Source organism: Phymastichus coffea, unplaced genomic scaffold (genome assembly GCF_024137745.1).
Source record: "Phymastichus coffea isolate CEN01 unplaced genomic scaffold, Cenicafe_Pcof_1.1 PCOF00019, whole genome shotgun sequence".
Taxonomy (NCBI): domain Eukaryota; kingdom Metazoa; phylum Arthropoda; class Insecta; order Hymenoptera; family Eulophidae; genus Phymastichus; species Phymastichus coffea.
This window is the reverse complement of record NW_026706830.1, coordinates 4,466,086-4,485,322: the sequence shown is the minus strand read 5'-3', so window position 1 is coordinate 4,485,322 and position 19,237 is coordinate 4,466,086. Positions and strand designations below refer to the sequence as shown.

Here is a 19,237-nt window from a genome sequence, read left to right as displayed (position 1 = left end):
ATAAAAATTAGGATAATATCTTGTCATTTTCCCAAAAAATTTGACATCAGCTTACATTTATTTGATAATATCATAAGTTTATAAGTTGAAGAATATATTTAAAGAAAAATATTTCTCTGACAAAATATTGTAACGATAGAATATTAGATAAAGTGCGTACGTAGAACAAACAGTAACCACGAGGGGAAATCGCGAGCATGAATGTGAGGGAAAGACTGAACGAAAATTCGGGAGCGCATATAGGAACATGTGAGTGCCGTGGATAGAGGAGAGCAGTACATGATTAGGTAAAACATCGATCAGTAAGAAAATATAGATTCATTTTTCCTCGCCATTGTGTACTTCCTTTTTTTATTTTAGTGGTATTTTCTGTTCGTGAGAGAAAATCATTTCCCATTCTGTGATTAACTTGTACCAGATAGTGTCGGTGACCAGCTGTATAGGTCTATTGAGAGCTCGATGGCTGGCGCTATTAACGAAGAGAATATTTTCTTCCGGGCAATCGCTTTCTGGATACCACGCAGTAGCCTGTAACACGTTCGTTTCTTTTACCTGATTTCGCGATTCGCGCATCAAATAAACAGCCCAAATAACATCGGATCATTAATTATTTATAAAGGGGTGGGTGCGGAAGGCACATTCGCTTCGCCGCACAAGGTGTCGATGGGCTTTCGTCGTCAAATAATCCGATTGCTGCAATTAAGAAACAGGTGGAGAGACAGGAATTATTGAGAATCATTTATCTATTAACAGTCATTATTCACTATCTCTAATTACAATGTCTGTTGCGACTTTACACATCGGAAAGAAAGGCCGTGGTGTCTTCATTTGATGTCGTATTAGTCAATTACATTTCACATATTTTTAGATATGTAGACGTGCAAAACGAACTGTTTGTAAACGTTGAAAATCATCGTAAATTATAAATTAGTAGTAGGGGTTATGGGGATCCTGGTCTATATTTACCATCCAAACAACTACTTTTTTCCATACTGTTGATACAGAAATCACCCTGCTGTACCATCAATTTTTTTATCGGCTTTGGGTATATCGACGTTTTCTTTATCGGCGTATGATGGAGGTATTTCAGCTGGTCGCATACCAACATCGGCGTGTGTGTCACGACTCAATAAGAGTCTCCATGCTGCTTTACTGATCGCCCCATGCCCCATGCCCCTGTGTATGCGAGTGATTAATAATGGGTGAAAAAAAAACTATCTGATGAGAATCTGCACAACTCATTTTTATGTATGTATGATGTTCAAAGTTTCATGTTACATTTCAAATGCGTCATTAACTTAATACAATACCATTGGTTTGAGAGAAACTGGTAATGAAAAGATAAAAGTTCTATATATGTTTGAAAATTTTTTTTATTAGTCAGTATTCATATTATATAATTTTTATAAAAAACTCCAATAACCCAATAACCCAATAACCTTCAGATATTTTAGTTTTATATTACCCTTCTCAATCCTAGCTCGCAATTTTTTATACTCTTCATGATTCTCGATAAGTAGGTGATTGACTCTTGTGGACAGAAATATGTGGAACTCTGCTTCGAGTTCGAGAACAACTTACTCACCTAAATTAGTCTTCACTTTCTTGATTGCAGCTATGATATAAAATACTTGGGTGTCCACGTCTTTTACTTTCTTGGTAGACAGATAGTTGGGTATTTTTGCTGCTGCGTTGATAGTCTTCATAATTATGATATGAATCTGTAACAGAATATTGAAATATAATTAGTTTTTACAATTCAGTACTAATTTTTTATAAGTATTACACAATTTTTTTCTAATCAATAATGTGTTGCAACGGTAGTCAATTCGATTAATTGATACGTTCGCGATTCGGTAGCACTCGTGATGCTAGAGCGAACGATTAAGAGAGAGAGGGGGCGCGCGAGAGTTTAATTTGCAATCAAACCTCAGCTGTTATTCGGGAAACCGCTAAAATTTTCACCTCGTTTGTTTTGCCGTTGTAAAAGAAAGTTTATTGGTTTTGTACGTGCGTGAGTGACAACGAAGTACAATAAAAAAACAACTGAGCCAGGAGCAGCGAGGAATTGAACGCGCAGCAATCGATCCGGTAACAAGAAAAATTGGCGCAGCTTTTCCAGAGTGAAGAAGTCGTTTGCCAACAACAATTACAGGTGATTACCGTAATTGCACAGCAGGGTAGGTGAATCTCCCTTTATTATTGCGCTACAAAATACTTTCAAAAGTATTTTATTAATCGCGATCGTATTTTTTTGTATTCGCGCCTAGCGTAAAATTCGCGGCAATTTTCGAATTTTCTCTATCTCTCTCTCTCTTTCTCACCGAATTATAATAAAGAATTGTGAATCCTATATGCCTGCGTTAGTTTTCGGCCCGTAAAAGACTTATAGTTTTTATTGATTAAACTTAGTTAATTTTATTCGCCGTTTACGTCATTTCATTTCCTATTAGCTTGATAGATCTATAAAGGCCTAACTCTTAATCCGATTTCATCTAGGGGATTAGGCGGAATAGGCATTAAGTCAGTCATACTAAGGATAGATCGAGTATCACAAGTCAAGTGACTTAAGTTGAGTTCAACTCGGTTGGAAAGAAGACACCGAAACGAAATCATCAAAGGTAAAGGCGAATACACGTATAACTATACGTGCTTAACGGAGCGGCGGTTAGCTCTGCATCGTGGGAGCTTATTCGTTAATAAATTTCTAATTTTTGCTAGATAACCACCTCGTTACAGTAAATATTTTCAAACTTTAAACTATTAGGATGGGTTAAAAGAGCTAAGAGCGCATTCGTCTTACCACAATTAGATGCACCACAGCATACTGCACGTATGCTGTCTAGCAATAGATCTCCATGTCTTTTATTTTTCTTTTCACTTTTTTCTGTCAACGTATCAAAATTTATCACAGGAAGCTTGACAGACTGTTCCTCTACATCCATTTCACTCTAAACTCCGAATCACAATTGCTAATCGATGCTATAAAAGAGTGTATTTATAAGTTTACACGCATTCACTACTAAACACTCGATCATAATCGTCCACGAGAAAAAAAGAAAAAGAAGATTGGTAGAGGTTTAGTAAATAACTTGATAAATAACACAGGTCAATAAAATTTGAAAAGTGAACTGACCTAGAACTGTGTCTCGGTATCCTGAATGTTTTTAAGTCACTGAATCCAGAGCCGGCGGCAGATTTAGTCGATCACGACAGGTTCCCGAGATATCTTAAACTAAAATAGAAAAAACACTGTTTTTGGATAATTATGAGGTTAGTAAAATCTTTACTGAAAGTTTTTTTTAAACGGCCGACGGCGCCTCAAAGAACAACTCTAATCCTTCAAAACTCTTTTTTCAAATTTGAAAAATCTTTTTTTTTTCGTTGAGATATCGATGTTTGAAGTTTCATATTTTGACCATTTTGCTAGTAGGCAGAAACGGAAGGATTCTCTTCACAAGACACAAGCTGAAAAACTACAGTTTTGTCCATGTCAACTGTATGTAGATATATATACGTACATACATATATATACAAGGTGTCCCATTTTAACTTGGACAGTAGAATAACTAAAAACATTGCCAAGTATACGAAAAATGTTTCAGGTAAAAGTTGTATAGTTCAGAGGAGGTCAACTAACGAGGACATCAAACTTGACCTTCAATGTGATTTTCAAGGTTATTTGAAGGTCAACTTTATTTTATCAAATATCGTTAAAATACAAAACTTTAAACATCGATGTCTCAACGAAAAAAAAAATTTTTTTAATTTGAAAGAAGTGTTTTGAAGGGCTAGAGTTCTTTGATATGCCGTCGGGTGTTTAAAAAAAACTTTTAATAGAGATCTGACATAACCTTAAAGTTAGCCAAAAACAGTGTTTTTTGCACTTTTAGGTTAAGATATCTCGGGAAACTTACGTGATGTACAAAATCTGCCACCGGATTTAGATTCAACGACTCAAAAACCTTTGGAAGTACTTAGTCACGGTTCTAGGTCTTTTTGGCTATTACCCTGTGTAATCTACCCTTTGAGGCTCACATACCAGGTTATCAATATTGCAGACCTGGTACAAAACTATATAAGCGATTAGCTCGTGGAGACCCTGGCATTAATCCTCTGGAGGCTGCATGTAAAGATCATGACATTGCTTACTCTAAAAATAAGGATCATCAAGTACGAAACATTGCAGACAAAGTATTGGCTGAAAAAGCTTGGCAACGTGTACGTAGTTCTGACGCTAACTTAAGTGAAAGAGCTGCAGCATATGTCATTACAAACATCATAAAAGCAAAATCAATGTTCGGAATGGGACTTAGCAAGAAGCGTTCTAAGGAAAGGAAGACTTTATCAAAAAAAAGTTCTAAGAAAAGGAAGACTTTATCAATAAAAAAATTTATCAGCATGACAAAAAAATGTATAACTCCTAGCAATGATTCGAATTGTTATTAAGAGTGTTTTGGAAGTATACAAATGGGGAAAATGGGTTAAAAAAAGTCTCTGAAACTCACCACACCCAAAACCCAAAACACTTTACTATATGAAACTTTGAAATGTATGATTCGAGTTCTGTTAAACAATATTGGTTTGATAATAATATTACAACTCCATTATTGAGAGGTAATTTTAAGAATTTTTAAGAATTTGAGAGTAATGAATCGAGATAATCTTTAGAGTCTTTTATTAATGTTCAAATTAACATTTATAAATTAAATTCGATGCGTAGTAGAAGCTTTTATATGCTATTGCCCTGATTTTTACGAAATAAACATGTGTGTATTAATGTGAAAAATGATAGTAATAAGTGTTTTGTCTAAACTATTCGGTCAGCATTATATATACCCTAGAAGAATCATTCTCAGAGGTAAAGTCATTACATAATGCACCAGAACAAATTGATTTTGAATGGTATTAAATTTCTTGTGTCTTTAAAACAAATACCTCGGTTTGAAAAATTGAAAAGAGAAAATTAAAAATAAGAGAAAAAAATAGTTTTCAATTATTATACTAACAATAAAAGATCAAATCATGTAAATATATTATTAATTGGTAATAATTTTTTACTGCTTTAACGTTCTGTTAATAATTATAACTACATTTACATAAAGGATCTTGCAAAATGAGTAGGAAAAAGCTTATCACGCAATAAAAACATAGCATATTTGAATCGCTGTCTACACTACTTCACTCCATTGAATAAGCTTGTCGACCATGAACAAACTTATAAACAATTGAATCCGTGTCATGTGCAAATGCCAAAAGTCAACAACGATGTAATTGAGTTTAAGAATTATCAATTCAAATTGAAATCACTGTTTATAATTTATATACTGTGAGTGTCTATTGAAGAATACCGTTGCATACGAACAACATGAAATGTTTAGCATAGGTTACTATCCTAAATGTAGTTATTATGAGAGTTTTTCAAGTTATAATTTTTATCGCGGATCAGAACCATTCAAGTGGTTTGCTAAACAGTTAAAAACTATAAATTTTAGATCTAGATTATATATGATAATCCAAAACCAATCAATGATTTGACATGAGATGAAATCGATGCTATCAAAATAACAAATTTGTTGTTCATCAAGGCTGTAATCTAAACTATCAAGATTCATGAATAATACAAGTAGTATTTCATAATCTTAACGGTTATGATGTCCATTTCATTATTCGTCATATATTTAATCACTTTTCTAGAGACCTCGAAGTTCTGCTTCTGACTAATGAAAAGTATATTTCTTTTACAAAGACTAGATAAAGACTCAGTTCATTTTATAGATACATGAATTAAACTGATTCAAATTTATGGCTTCATCTCACAAGTTGGCTTCTTATTTAAAAACTTATAAGATTGTAAATTCAGAATTTTCTGATATTGCACAAGAAAAACTCAATTTGTTAACGTAAAAAAGAGTACTTTCATATGAATACATCGATAGCTGGGAGAAACTTGAAGAAATGAGATTGCCTGAAAAGAAAGAATTTTTTAGTAGGCTTAGTAATTCATACATTTCTAATAAAGATTACGCTCATTCATTCATAGAATGTAGAATTTATAGTGGTTTAAGCCAATGCTCAGGTCGGTATGTAGTAGCCAATAATAGGTATATGAAGATAAATGTTAGTAATAATGAAGAAGAGATATACATTACCTATCTAGACGCTAACAACTCATATGGTTCTGCAATGGCTCAATTTTTATCACATGTAAACTTGAGTAGGTTAAAAATATTGACAGCATTAACTATTTAGATGTTGAAGATGATGCTAAAATTGGTTATATTCTCGAAGTTAATCTCCATTATCCTCATTTAATACACGACAATCATAATGATTTATCACTTTGTCCAGAGCATGTCAAGCAACTTGGTTCGAAACAAAAAAAACTGTGCTACTTTCCTAAATAAGAAAAATTATGTGATAGATTATTGAACCCTTAATCAAGCCGTTGCACATAGGCTTATGAAAATTCATAATGTTTTGAAATTTGGGCATTTTGCATGGTTGAGACCATACATTGATCTAAAAATTCAATGATGGCAAAAGTTGAAAATGAATTTCAAATAAAATATTTCAAACTCATGAACAATCGTATATATGAAAAAACTATAGAAAATGTTTGCAAACATGTTAACATTAAATTTTTAACAAAGTGGGATGAACGATATGAATCGTATGTATGATAAAAAATCATACTCGATTATTCCCACTAGCCATACACTATTGGCCTCGTCACGAAGTTAGCGGGCTGGGTGCTAGCTCAAGAGAACGGGAATGACGGGCACACACAGAAATGACTCTCAATCACCTTTTATTACATTTATTCCATTAACTCATGTAAAAGTAGAGATGACACAGATTTACGCATCATTCTCTGTGACCGCGTGCAGAAGAACGCAGGGGGGCACGGTACAACAACAGTTTTGAAAGACGACGAAGGATGGACTTCGTCGTAATCGCCATGCTCACGAATGAAAGAAAAGAGAGAAAGAGACGACCTAACCTGAAGAAGGCTGCTGGCTGAACTGATGCTGCAGCTGCTGGCAGGTTGATAGCAGGCTGGCTCAAATTCTCCGTCTCCTGGACGATAATCTTTGCTCACCACTCTATGCTCAGCGTCGTCCTCATTTCTGGATCGTGTTGTTCTACAATCGGCGATTCTAGAAATCGCTGAGTTTCTTTTCTTTAGCGCGCGCCCTCGGCCGTGACAGTCGTTACCTTTTGATCGAATGCCGAGCTCGAATTCTACTGTGTCCTCCGCCGTGCTCGTGCCGGATCTCGTGAGCGGATCACCGCGGGTTGCTTGCGCTCGTTCTCTCATTTTACGCGACGTATCTTCTTTCTTTATTTTTGACGCTGCCACTCTCACTTCCCACAGGTACATTAGTCCTAAAATAAAGCGTTACGGACATGGGTAATGGCTCTTAGCTTTAATACACTCGTCATGGCCAGAGTGAAGGAGGGAGTCGTGAGAGAGAGAGCGAGCCAGAAAGGGCCGGCCATCTCAGCGAGAGCCCCCTCACATCTTCTACACTTCTTATTTTATCATCAACGTTAAACTTTGATCGTATAGTTAGTGTTCTTTACAGTTTTTATGCACAAAAACGTTCCTTGAGTTACTAACTTCTTAGTAAACTTTCTTACATTCATTCAATATCAAACATTGACGTTGATCATAATAAGTTCAAAGTTGGTTCCCAAGAGATAGAACTATCCACTGACAGTTTTAAAATTGATAATATTAATCGATATTTACAAGAGAAATTGAATCTACTTTGAATAGAAATCAACATCAAGTCTAACAATGATACTTTTCGTAGCGAAATTATGTGCAATCTAAAAATTGATTATCAATCATATGACTCAGTTGGACGCTTACTAAGCTTCACACAATGATTACTTGAAACTAATATATACCATGCATCCAATATGCCTGTAGTCATTCTTCAAGTGAATACTCTACGTGTTAATTGTAACATAGCATCGGGAGCTTATATCAATTACAATAAAGGATACAGCGTTCGTGAGTTCTGTTCATCCGTACCACCTGGTTATAAGATTATTGAAGTTCCTAAACAAACCATATATTTGCCTTTAACAGTTAATGTAATTAATCAATTTACAATTACGTTCAGTCGATCAAAACGGTGGTTTAATTAATTTTCAAGGTCAAGTCATAATAATTCGTTTACATATAAAAAGAGTTTCATAATAGGTGTAGTTTATAACTCTAAAGTAGGTGGTGACTATATAAGTGACCTATCATATGCTCAGAAAGCCAGTCCACAATGGATAGTCAAAAGTCTGACACGTCACAATTGTTGGTTTCTGAAGAGTTTCAATCTCAATATCGTCGCGAGCATCGCTCAAGAAAAAAGAAGAAAAAACATGAAAGTCTTAAAAAATCGAAGTGTGTATTCATTGATTGCTGTCAAGTGTAAAATGGAGGAAATACTTAATGTACAAATACCAGTCTCTTTTGGTGAGTTTATTGCTCATTATGAAGTTCATGCACGTCAACCATACACTTCACAAAATTTTAATAATAGTGATAAAATTATTATCGCAGTTGAATATAAATATTTATATCTTTTATCATCAAAAAATTCTCTACATATAGTTGGAAAACTAACAAGAAATGATAAGACTGCAGTTTCTGTAAGAAATTTGTAAACAATCCTAATTGTCACCTATTTGAAGATATTCATTATGAAATTAGTACTGTAGAGATAGATGAATATAAAAATATCGGATTGATTAGCACTATAAAAAGTTTAGATTCATTTAATCAAAATCAAAGCAGATTCCTTAAAAATGCTGGAGGGCTTGATGTCAAAGAAACTTGAATTTTATTAGGTGGTAATGGAAAATTTGATATTTTATTACCAGTTTTTATGATCTTAGAATTTGCAGAAGGTTATCAAAAGATTATTATGAATATAAAACATAAACTTATTTTAACACGATTAAAAGATAATTTGAGTGCAATCGTGCAAAATCGTCTGAAGATTGGCGTTAATGATGTGCATTATAACGAGAGTTATTGTCTCTCTTGTTATATATCTCTCTCCTACCACTTTGGTATGTAATGTTAATTATTAATGCTGATATATAAGATCATCACATCTGAAATTGAGCTTTACGTTTTCGCGTACCTCGATAATTTAATTATAGCTACGGTAACATTCGAGGACCATGTGAGATGGCTTAAATCCTCTTTGAGCGTATAGTATCAATGAAGCTGGATTGACAGTAAATGGCGTGTTAGTGAATCGCAAGGGAACTTGTCCGATGAAAAAGATGGTAGAGCCTATTCTTAAGTACCCGGCTCTTGGAACACTTAAGCGATTACGTAGGTTCATAGGGATGGCTTTATGGTACAGGAAGTTTCTGGAGGACAACGCTACTATTTACGAGCTCCTCACAGCGCTTACGCGACAAGGCTTAATAACTTAATACTTACTTAACGTACGGATGGAAAGAAATACATTTGAGCAGGTGAAGCTTTGCTTGCGATAACGCCTGTCCTAGCCAGGCCGAACTTCACAATGTAACATCCTATCTATGAGCTATTTTCTTATTTCACTGAATAATTGCAACCCGCTAAACTCATCAATCTGTTTACATTAATTAGCATATTAAACGGCGCCACCTCATATATTATATGATTGTCTTAGTACCAGAGTCAAATTTCATGACCATATAAGGAGCATGACGTCACCTACTTATAGATATAGGTATAATAGTTTTTGTTATTTTATTAAAATATGTTAATTAAGTGTAATTTTAATAAAACAAAGCATTTTTTATATAGATTTTAGAGTATAGAATTAGATTATAATAATTTTAATTGCGTTTAATTACTAAATTATATTGAATTTTAATATGTAAAGTTAATTTGTTTATGACATTGTAAATATTAATTAGCATAATAATGCGTATACTCTAAATTCATGATGAATATCTTAGAAACATGAGTAAGAATTAGTTTCATTGATAATAGTTTAATTATTACTGTTATCAATAAATATATAATTAATAATTTATTTAAACATAATTGTATATAGATCGCAAGCATTAATTTTGTACAGAATGATAACTTTATAATTTATTAATCTTAATTAATTAATCTAGTAATTATATTATAAGATTTTACAAAAAACCGTTATAAATACGAAGATTTATTATTATTCAAATATTATTAACTAATTTGAGTATTTCTTTTTAGAAATTACTTCTACTTTTGATAAATTATTAACCTGTATCAAATTTTATTATTGTTTTATTGTAAATATTGTGCTATTATATTAACTAACATTATTAGTTAATAACTTTTGACGATAATTTTTGCGATAATTGTAAATTATACTAAAATAATCAATATCTACTTTTGTAAAGTTTACATGTTTAAAAATTTCATTATTGCTGTTTATTCTCTTGTAAATTTGGAAGAATGATTTCTCACAATTGCGTAAATAACTCAAAGAAAGCTGTCCTGCAAAAATAGGCGGGAAAATCTATGTATAAATACGCTGAGTTTTACATAGGCTAGTATTCCCTATGAAAAGTGAGCGCATGAGATTGAATAAACTTTATTAATACCTAAGTTCTTTCTCTCATAGTGATTAACTGAGCAAATCTTCTCTTTTCCTATTATAATTTGTGCTCGACTCATAGAACACTTCGCGCAACTAGAAACTTCGGCTGAATTACATCCTTTACAAGAAATACTTAAGCTCTGCTTATGGGATACTTCGCACCATAAGAAACTAGGGTTAAGTCTACCTTTTCTTTGAAATCTCATACATATAATCATGTATATATAATTTATTATTTTATTTCATAGTAATAATTAGAAGAATTTTGAAAACGAAACAAATTCTCACTCATTAACGCGACAGACCACGAGAGTACGAACTATAATATAAATAACAAGTGATACGAACATCACAACTGCTCCTTATATAATCGAATACGATGCGAGCGATACCGGCTTAGGAAGTGTTTTACTTCAGCGGATCAACGGTAAGAATAAGTGTTTTGCTACGTAAGTCGCGTTTTATCAAGCTTCGAGAGCTTGTTTATGACTGAAAGAGAATGTTTGGCAGTGATTTGGTCTATCGGGAAGTTTCAACCACACATCAAGGGGTACCATTGCACAGTGATCACGGACCATCATAATCTTATTTGACTGCACACTTGCAACATCCGAACGGTAAACTTGGACGTTGATTTCTCAGACTGTAGGTCTATGACTTTGACATAGTTGACTGTAGCGGGAAAGACAACGTCGTAGCGGCCTTTCTCTCTCTTGCGTTTATAAATCCGACGGCGAGGAAGAAGGCGTCATCGTTTCATTGAAGATCGAGAGGGACTTTCTAGACCAAATTGCAACAGATTAAATCTCGTAATAGATGATCTGCTAGACTACAATGATATTTTGTTTGTCATTCCACGTGAATAATGTGCACAAGTCTTAACGAAGTATCACAAGTAGCCAACGGCGGATCACTTTTGACGGTTTAAAACGCATGAGCGAGAAACCCTCTGCTACTTTTGGCCTAACATCTTTAAAAACAGGGTATCCAAAAAGTCTCGGAACACCCAAATAACTTTCCATGTGATTTATTTTTAAAATATATCAAGGTCACATTTGAAGTAATTTTGAAGAAGGAATTTAATGGTGACCTTGGATTTGACGTTGAAGATGATCTTGACGGTTTTTTTATCATCTAAGTATGTGCGAACAGTTCGTGTATAATGAGCTGCTGCGCCATCCTGTTGATATCATGTGTCGTTGAAGTTTTCTCTCTCCAGTTAGTCCTTTTATTGCAGGAACTATTTAATTCAGCAGCATAGCTTCATAGTTTTGGTCATTCAAGTTATATCAATAAAAAATGGCCCTATAATTCTATTATTTAGTATTATAGCCCAGACATTTAATTTTTGTGATTTGGCTTTTCTTGCCTAATGAGGGTTTTCAGATGCCCAGTATCAACGATTATGTCTATCCAAACTTGCGTCAAGCTAAAATGTAGCTTCATTTGAAAATACTATATTAGATAGAAAGTTGGGATTTATCTATGCGAGCCATCATATGATCACAAAATTCAACGCGACGATCCAAATTATCTTCATTTAGCTTGTGCATCAGTGTTACTTGGAATGGATGGAATAGATACTACTTTCTGTAGTACGTTATGAAAAGATGATTTACTTATTTCGTGCCTTTGAGCCGCTATACGAATGGAAGTATGTGCATCGATAGTGAATGTTAACAAAACATCTAATGATTTTTCTTCACCATTTACTGATCTTGGTCTGCCTGATCTAGGTGGATCACTAATAGTGCCGATATTTTCAAACTTTCTAACAGTTTTTTGAACAGTTGAAAATGAAATTAGAGTTCTCTCAGCCCTAAATGTTGCATTTAAAAAATCACTGACAGCCCTATAAGATCGCTGCACTGGACCCCAACCTCTTATCATGAGAAGCGTTATTCTTTCTCTATCAGTTAGTTTGTCCATTGCACTATTCTTTGCAGTAGACCGTATCCAGAAGTTAATCAGAATATGCAAATTCAGAAACAAGTAAAATATTTTTTTGAATTGTAAATTATTGCACTAGGAAATTTTTAGACAAGCATACCAGAGCAGCTTGAAAGAGCAATAACCAGTAGTTGTTCCTGGGTAACGCTAAAAATAAAAATACGGGAGCTTCTGCTCTTTCAATTGCCGATATCAGACGAGAACATCAGATAAAAAACTTTGACCTTAAAATGACCTTGCAGGATACAAACAAGGTCGAGTTTGAGGTTACCTCTAATTGCGATCAAACAAAACAACTAAAACAAGCTTTGATCTATTTCCATCAATTGAGTTTTTCGGAGAGGCCTCAAAATTGAATGACCTTTGAATGACCTTCAAGGTCAACGGAAAATTTTTGACCTTAATGGTTTTGAACATAAAATTTCCCGCTCTTTCGATTGTTGATGTCAAAAAAGACGCTTTTCATTTAAAAAAATTGATCTGACCTTGAACAAACCGTCAAGATCATCTTCAAGGTCAAATCCAAGGTCACCGTTGAATTCCTTGTTGAAAATTACTTCAAATGTGACCTTAATATATTTTAAAAATAAATCACCTGAAAAGTTATTTGGGTGTTCCCAGAATTTTTGGACAGCCTGTATACATGTGTATATATATTCGTATATATATACACTGCCGGCCAAAAGTTTGGAAACAGTGTTGAAAAAATATGTATTCATGAATTAATTAGGAAATTTATTGATTCACTTGTTTGAAACATAGTATAACAACAAAAAATGTATATTTTACAACAAGAAAAAATATATCTAGACAACAAGAAAAAGTGTATCTAGACATAAAAAGAAAAATACAAAAGTCTATAAAGAAAAGGTATTAATATATCAGATTTTTTTTTCATCAAAAAATCCACCCTTGCTTTTGATGACTGCTCTCACCAACCGTGGCATTCTTTCGATAAGTTTGTCCAAAGTTTCCTGTTCCAGAGAAGCCCACGCCTCTCTTAGCTTCTCCCATAAGTCTCCAGCGGATGTTGGACAACATTTTCTTATTTTTCGATCGAGATCTTCCCACAGAAGTTCGATCGGGTTGAGGTCTGGCGATTGCGGCGGCCATGTCATATTTTCCAAGACACCATCAGCTTTTTTTTGCTCTAAATAACTGCGGCAGAGGATCGACGTATGTTTTGGGTCGTTGTCTTGCTGGAAGACAAAACCACGGCCGGGTCCTCTTAATCCAGAGGGAATCGCATGACGAACGAGAATATTTTTATATTGCTCTTTTCTCATTATTCCATCAATTTTCACTAAATCTCCGGTTCCATGGCCAGAAAAACATCCCCACACCATCACTGAGCCACCTCCATGCTTCACAGTAGGCACTATACACTGAGGTGTCATTTTTTCGGACGCACTTCTTCTCACATAAATTCTACGTCGAGAGCCAAATATTTCATACTTGGATTCGTCACTCCAGAGCACATTTTTCCATTGATCCATCGTCCAGTTTCGATGCCTTTTAGCCCATTGTAGTCTTTTCTTTTTATTCTCTTTACGTAGTAATGGTTTTTTCACTGCAACACATCCTTTGAGTCCGGCAGCGTTTAATCTTCTTTTTACAGTTGTTAGTGAAACCGGTTTTTCACGACTTCTGTTGATGTCTGCGCATATTTCGGGAGCTGTTAACCGTCTATTCCGTTTACTGGTAACCACTATATGCTTACCTTCGCGAGAAGTAGTTACTTTTGGACGTCCGGTTCGAGGACGATCGTGATGATTACCCGTGTCTTCAAATCTTTTGATCGTTGAATGCACACCTTTCAATGAAATTTTCAATTTTTTGGCAATTTCACGATATGAGATATCTTCATTATGTAATGCCAATACAGCTCCCCTTTTTTCAAGTGGAATTTCTTTACGTTTTCCCATGACTGAGCCGTATAATATAAATATGTAAGCCAAAACTTTTACAAATTCCTAAATAAAAAAAAATATTCGAGACAACTTAAAGACGCTTACAGTTTTGACTCAAATGAGGGAAATCAAATACAAGACTTATAAAAAAACAATACTGACAAACCAAAGTAATATGGATAAAAGTTTAAAGCCAAAAAAGGAAACAAAAGTAGAACATCACAATAAATTTCTCATCGATAATAAACTCTCATATCGTCAATATTATGAAAACAAACGGACTGGCAAAAATTCTAAGTTCATACTACTTTTATCTAAAACCTTAATCCTCAAGTTACCTGGAAAGGCTTGATTCTGTGTCATTATGAGCAAAAAATACTTTTTTCGAGGCAAAACTCCTGGAAAAATACATATTTCGAAATCCGAACGAAGTGTTTCCAAACTTTTGGCCGGCAGTGTATATATATATATATATATATATATATATATTGTAACGAGGTGAGTTTGCTAACCGGAGAGCAGGAGGAAACGGGAATCAGTCAACCAACATACTACTAATGATAACAGTAAATTTTTGTTTCAATTAAACATGGACTAATTTATTTACTATTACTCTACAATACGCTTGGCCTGCGTGTTTATGTTTATACGGCAAGCGCGTCAATATCATGCATCGCTAGTTTGTTTACAATTCTTTATTCGCAACGTTTGTTTGTATACACGCCACTGATTTTCATTGATTTTCCCGGTACAAGGGAAGAGCTATCAAGTGCGGTCATTTATCATAAATGGCGACGTAAAGCTGACCAGTTTACCTTAAATATACGGTTACTCTATCAGGGGGGAGTAGATTTGGATTGTGATTTCTCACTTTACCCGGGTAAGGAAAGATTGGTGTTGATTATAAATACTGTGATGTTCGTATCACTTATCAATAATAATAATTCAAACTCTCGTATCTAGCTAATGAGTAAGAATTTGTTTCTAATAATTTTACTCTACTTGTCTATAAAATAAATAAATAAATCAAATGTACTCTAATAATAATAAATAAATCAAATATATACAAATAACTACAATGTTTCAAGGAAAGTCAGACAATGCCCTAGTTTCTTATGGTGCGAATTGTCCCATAAGCAGAGCTAAAGTCTTTCTTGGATAGGATATAATTCGGCCCAAGTTTCTTATAGCGCGAGATGTTCTATAAGTCGAGCTCCAATTATAAGGAAGGAACAGTCTTGCTCAGTTAATCACAATGAGAGAAAGAACTTAGGTATTAGCCAAGTTTATTCAGACTCATGCGCTCACCTTGCAAGGCTAGAAGTGAATGCTAGCCTGTGCAAAGGTGGGCCTATTTATACACAGATTTTCCCGTTTATTTTTGCAGGAGAGATGTCATCGAACATTCGAGAGATATTCGCGAATTTTGAGAACTGAGTTTTCTTAATTTACAAGTAAATAACCATTAATACTAAGCTTTTAACACATGTAAACTTTACAGAATTTGTTATTTGTTGATTTTATACAATATACAATTATCGCAAATAGTGTCGTCAAAAGTTATTAACTAATAAAGTTAATTAACGTGATATTACAATATTTACAATAGAAAATTATTAAATTTTTATATAACTTTATAGTTGATTAATTTCGGAAGTATTTTCTAAAAATAAATATTTAAATTAATGAATAACATTTGAATTATAACTAATTTTTCATATTTGTAACGGTTTTTTCTAATTTTATAATGCAATTATTAGATTAATTATCTAAGATTCCTAAATCATAAAGTTATCATTATTAAGTATAAAATTAATACATTCGTTTTATATACAGCTTATTGTTTAAATAAATTATTAATTGTTTATTTACTAATAACAGTTATTATTCAGCTGTTATTAATGAAACCAATTCTTACTCATGTTCTATACTTATTCATTTTGCATATGCATTATTTACATTTTTCTAATAATTCATATTACTAGCGTAATAAATAAATCAACTTTGCATATTGAAATTCATTATTATTTAATAATTAAATGCAATTTGTGTTATTATATTCTGAATCTACGTACTAAAATCTATATAATAAATACTTTGTTATATTAAAATTATCTCTTATTATTATTATTATTATCTTTTCTTAATAACAAAAATCACTATATCTATATCTATTACTTTGTAACGTCACGCTATTTATTTTGATTTGACTCTTATATGAATACAATCGTGTAAACAGAGAGTTAGTGCCGCTTAATGTATTGATTTAAATAAACAGATAGATGCGTTAGACTGATTGCAGTGATTAAGTGATATAATAAACTAGCTCATAGATAGGACCGTTACAATACCTATTTACATTGAATCTAAAATCCAGTATTCAAGCGCCAATCTTTTCAGAAGGTACAGTGAATACTTGATAAAAGATTCCATTCAGACCTATAAAGATCCTAATGATCCAAGTTCTGAGCGTTAAACTAATGTATCAAGTCTATCCAACTCGTTTTTCAACGAGAGGACCGAGCGATACGGAATTTCCCTATTGAAAATAAAGACGTCTATTTCTGACATCTTTTCAAGACGTCTTTAAATGACGTCTTTAAACGATGTCTTTCATGTCTTAAATTGGAACATTTAAAGACGTCTTTTCCCTATAAAATGACGTTATTTTATATGGAAAAGACGTCATTTAAAAAAATTTTATTCATGGAAATAATAATGACGTCATTTTATGGTAAAGGATATTAACATTTTTCGGAAAGAAATCATTTTCCTTCTATGATACTGTTTTATTATAAATGATGTGATTTTAGGTATTAAGTTAAGTTTTCAAAAACACATCTTTTTTTGTAAAAGACGTTCAATTGAGTTAACAAAGTACGTCTTTTGCAAAGAAGACATTACTTTAATCTTTGAAAATGTTGCTGAATAGATGACGTCATTTCGGTTGCTATAATTAATCTCCAAAAAACATCTCATAATTCGTCACTTCGGGAAAAGAGTTCATTTTTTCTCGACAAATAATATCTTTTATAAAAAATACATCATTTTTTCGTCTTGTTTTTGAAAGACATAATTTTTATTTTGTCTTTAAGATAGCATTGCAGCAATATATCTTACAGAAATATTTTTCCCGTACATTCATAACGATAGTTAAATTACAGTATGTATTTCGGGAAAAAAATATTTGCATTTCAACGTTGCAAATTGTTATGAAAACTCTTTATTGTGAAAAAAATTGGCAACAATTATTTTAGTTTTATAATTAATTATCATGTTAATTTTATTTAAATCATTGTACAATATTATGGCTATAACAATAATCCTTAATAAGAGTATACATTTGGTACTGAACAAATATAGGATTCATTTTCACAAACCATGTGAATGCAAGTCCTATCAATGATGTCAGTATTGATGGCTTGCAAGTTTTCATCAATAGAAACTATTATTTTAATTTGATAGTCTGGAATATAAGTAGCAATGTCGACAATGTCGGTAACATTTACACTTCTGCATATAGTATATTCCTGTTCATTCAACCTATCGATAATAAAGGAATGAATTTGTATGTATCGGTTATCAATCGTTTTAGCAAAAGAATTGTTAGATCGCACTCTGTCTTTGATGTAAGACAAGAAGGTACATTCCGATTTCACCATTTTAGTGTAAACTATGGCTAAATCAGATAAATGAAGTTCATTTCTCCATCGATCCGTCGGACGCGAAGGTGCACCAAAATATCTACCAATATCGGTTTTTAAAACATTAGCGCACTCTTTCTTGTCTAAATATTGAATGTAGGGTAGAATGTCGGAATCAGGTTTATTTTCTCGTAAGTATTGTTGTAAAAGTAGGTTGCTCCTATTCATTCCAATTACTCGATAAAGCTGATGTATAAAACCTTTAGCAGCTTGTACTCGTCTTATAAGAACTCTGTTACCATTCTCAAACCCATATCCAGAGTGATGATACAGCGCACCCCAGTTGATCACACTTTGAACTATATGAAGTAGTGGGTGTAAATTATAGGTCATTGCACTTCTTGAATAATAAAATTCTGTTAATGTTACAAATATCTGTAATAAACGATGTGCGTCACGCAGTTCATCTCTAGTGATATTGTCTTGTAACAAAATGTAATAAGCTCTTACTAAATGAAACCAATGAATTGCATAGCATCGCATTCTAGGGATTATGAGAAGAGAAATAGTACTATAATATAAAATCCAATTTTGCCATTCCCTTGCTTTCCAAAATTTTCTGTCTCGTATGGACCGAGAATTCCGAACAAGCCTACTAGGAACTTTCAAATTTTTTATAAAGTTATCGATGAGATTAATTTCTTCATTAGTCAAAGAATAAGGCATATTTTTTATATCAAACCAATATTTATTGAATTGCCTACCTACTCCTAAATCCACGGCATGCATTCCGTCAGGCACAAATCCCGAGATAATGTTGAAGTGCCTTAAACGAGTCAATACTGATTCATTATTAATGCCATGAATGATTTCTCCAGTTACTACAGACTCTCGCATATCTCGCAGAGTATCCGCTTCGCTTCTTTCAAGGGTGGGTTCGTCTAATACAATATACTTCACGCAACCACCTCTACCGACAGCAATGTAGTACCCTGGGTGAAGGCACCAGCTACATCCATAGTAGCCATTAAATTGTGTCAGGCCCTGCATGGGAGCGCGTGCTACGGAATCATCGCAAGAACAAACGGTATATACATACGAGGTGTGGCTATTAAGTAACGAGACTAGCGCTGCT

General features: G+C 33.4%; 1 protein-coding gene across 1 annotated transcript in view; it reads right to left on the bottom strand.

Annotated features, from left to right (window-relative positions):
• Positions 1-19,237, bottom strand: part of LOC131675344 (disintegrin and metalloproteinase domain-containing protein 11) — a 2,271,363-nt gene that overhangs the window by 863,189 nt on the left and 1,388,937 nt on the right. The gene's annotated exons all lie outside the window — the stretch shown is intronic.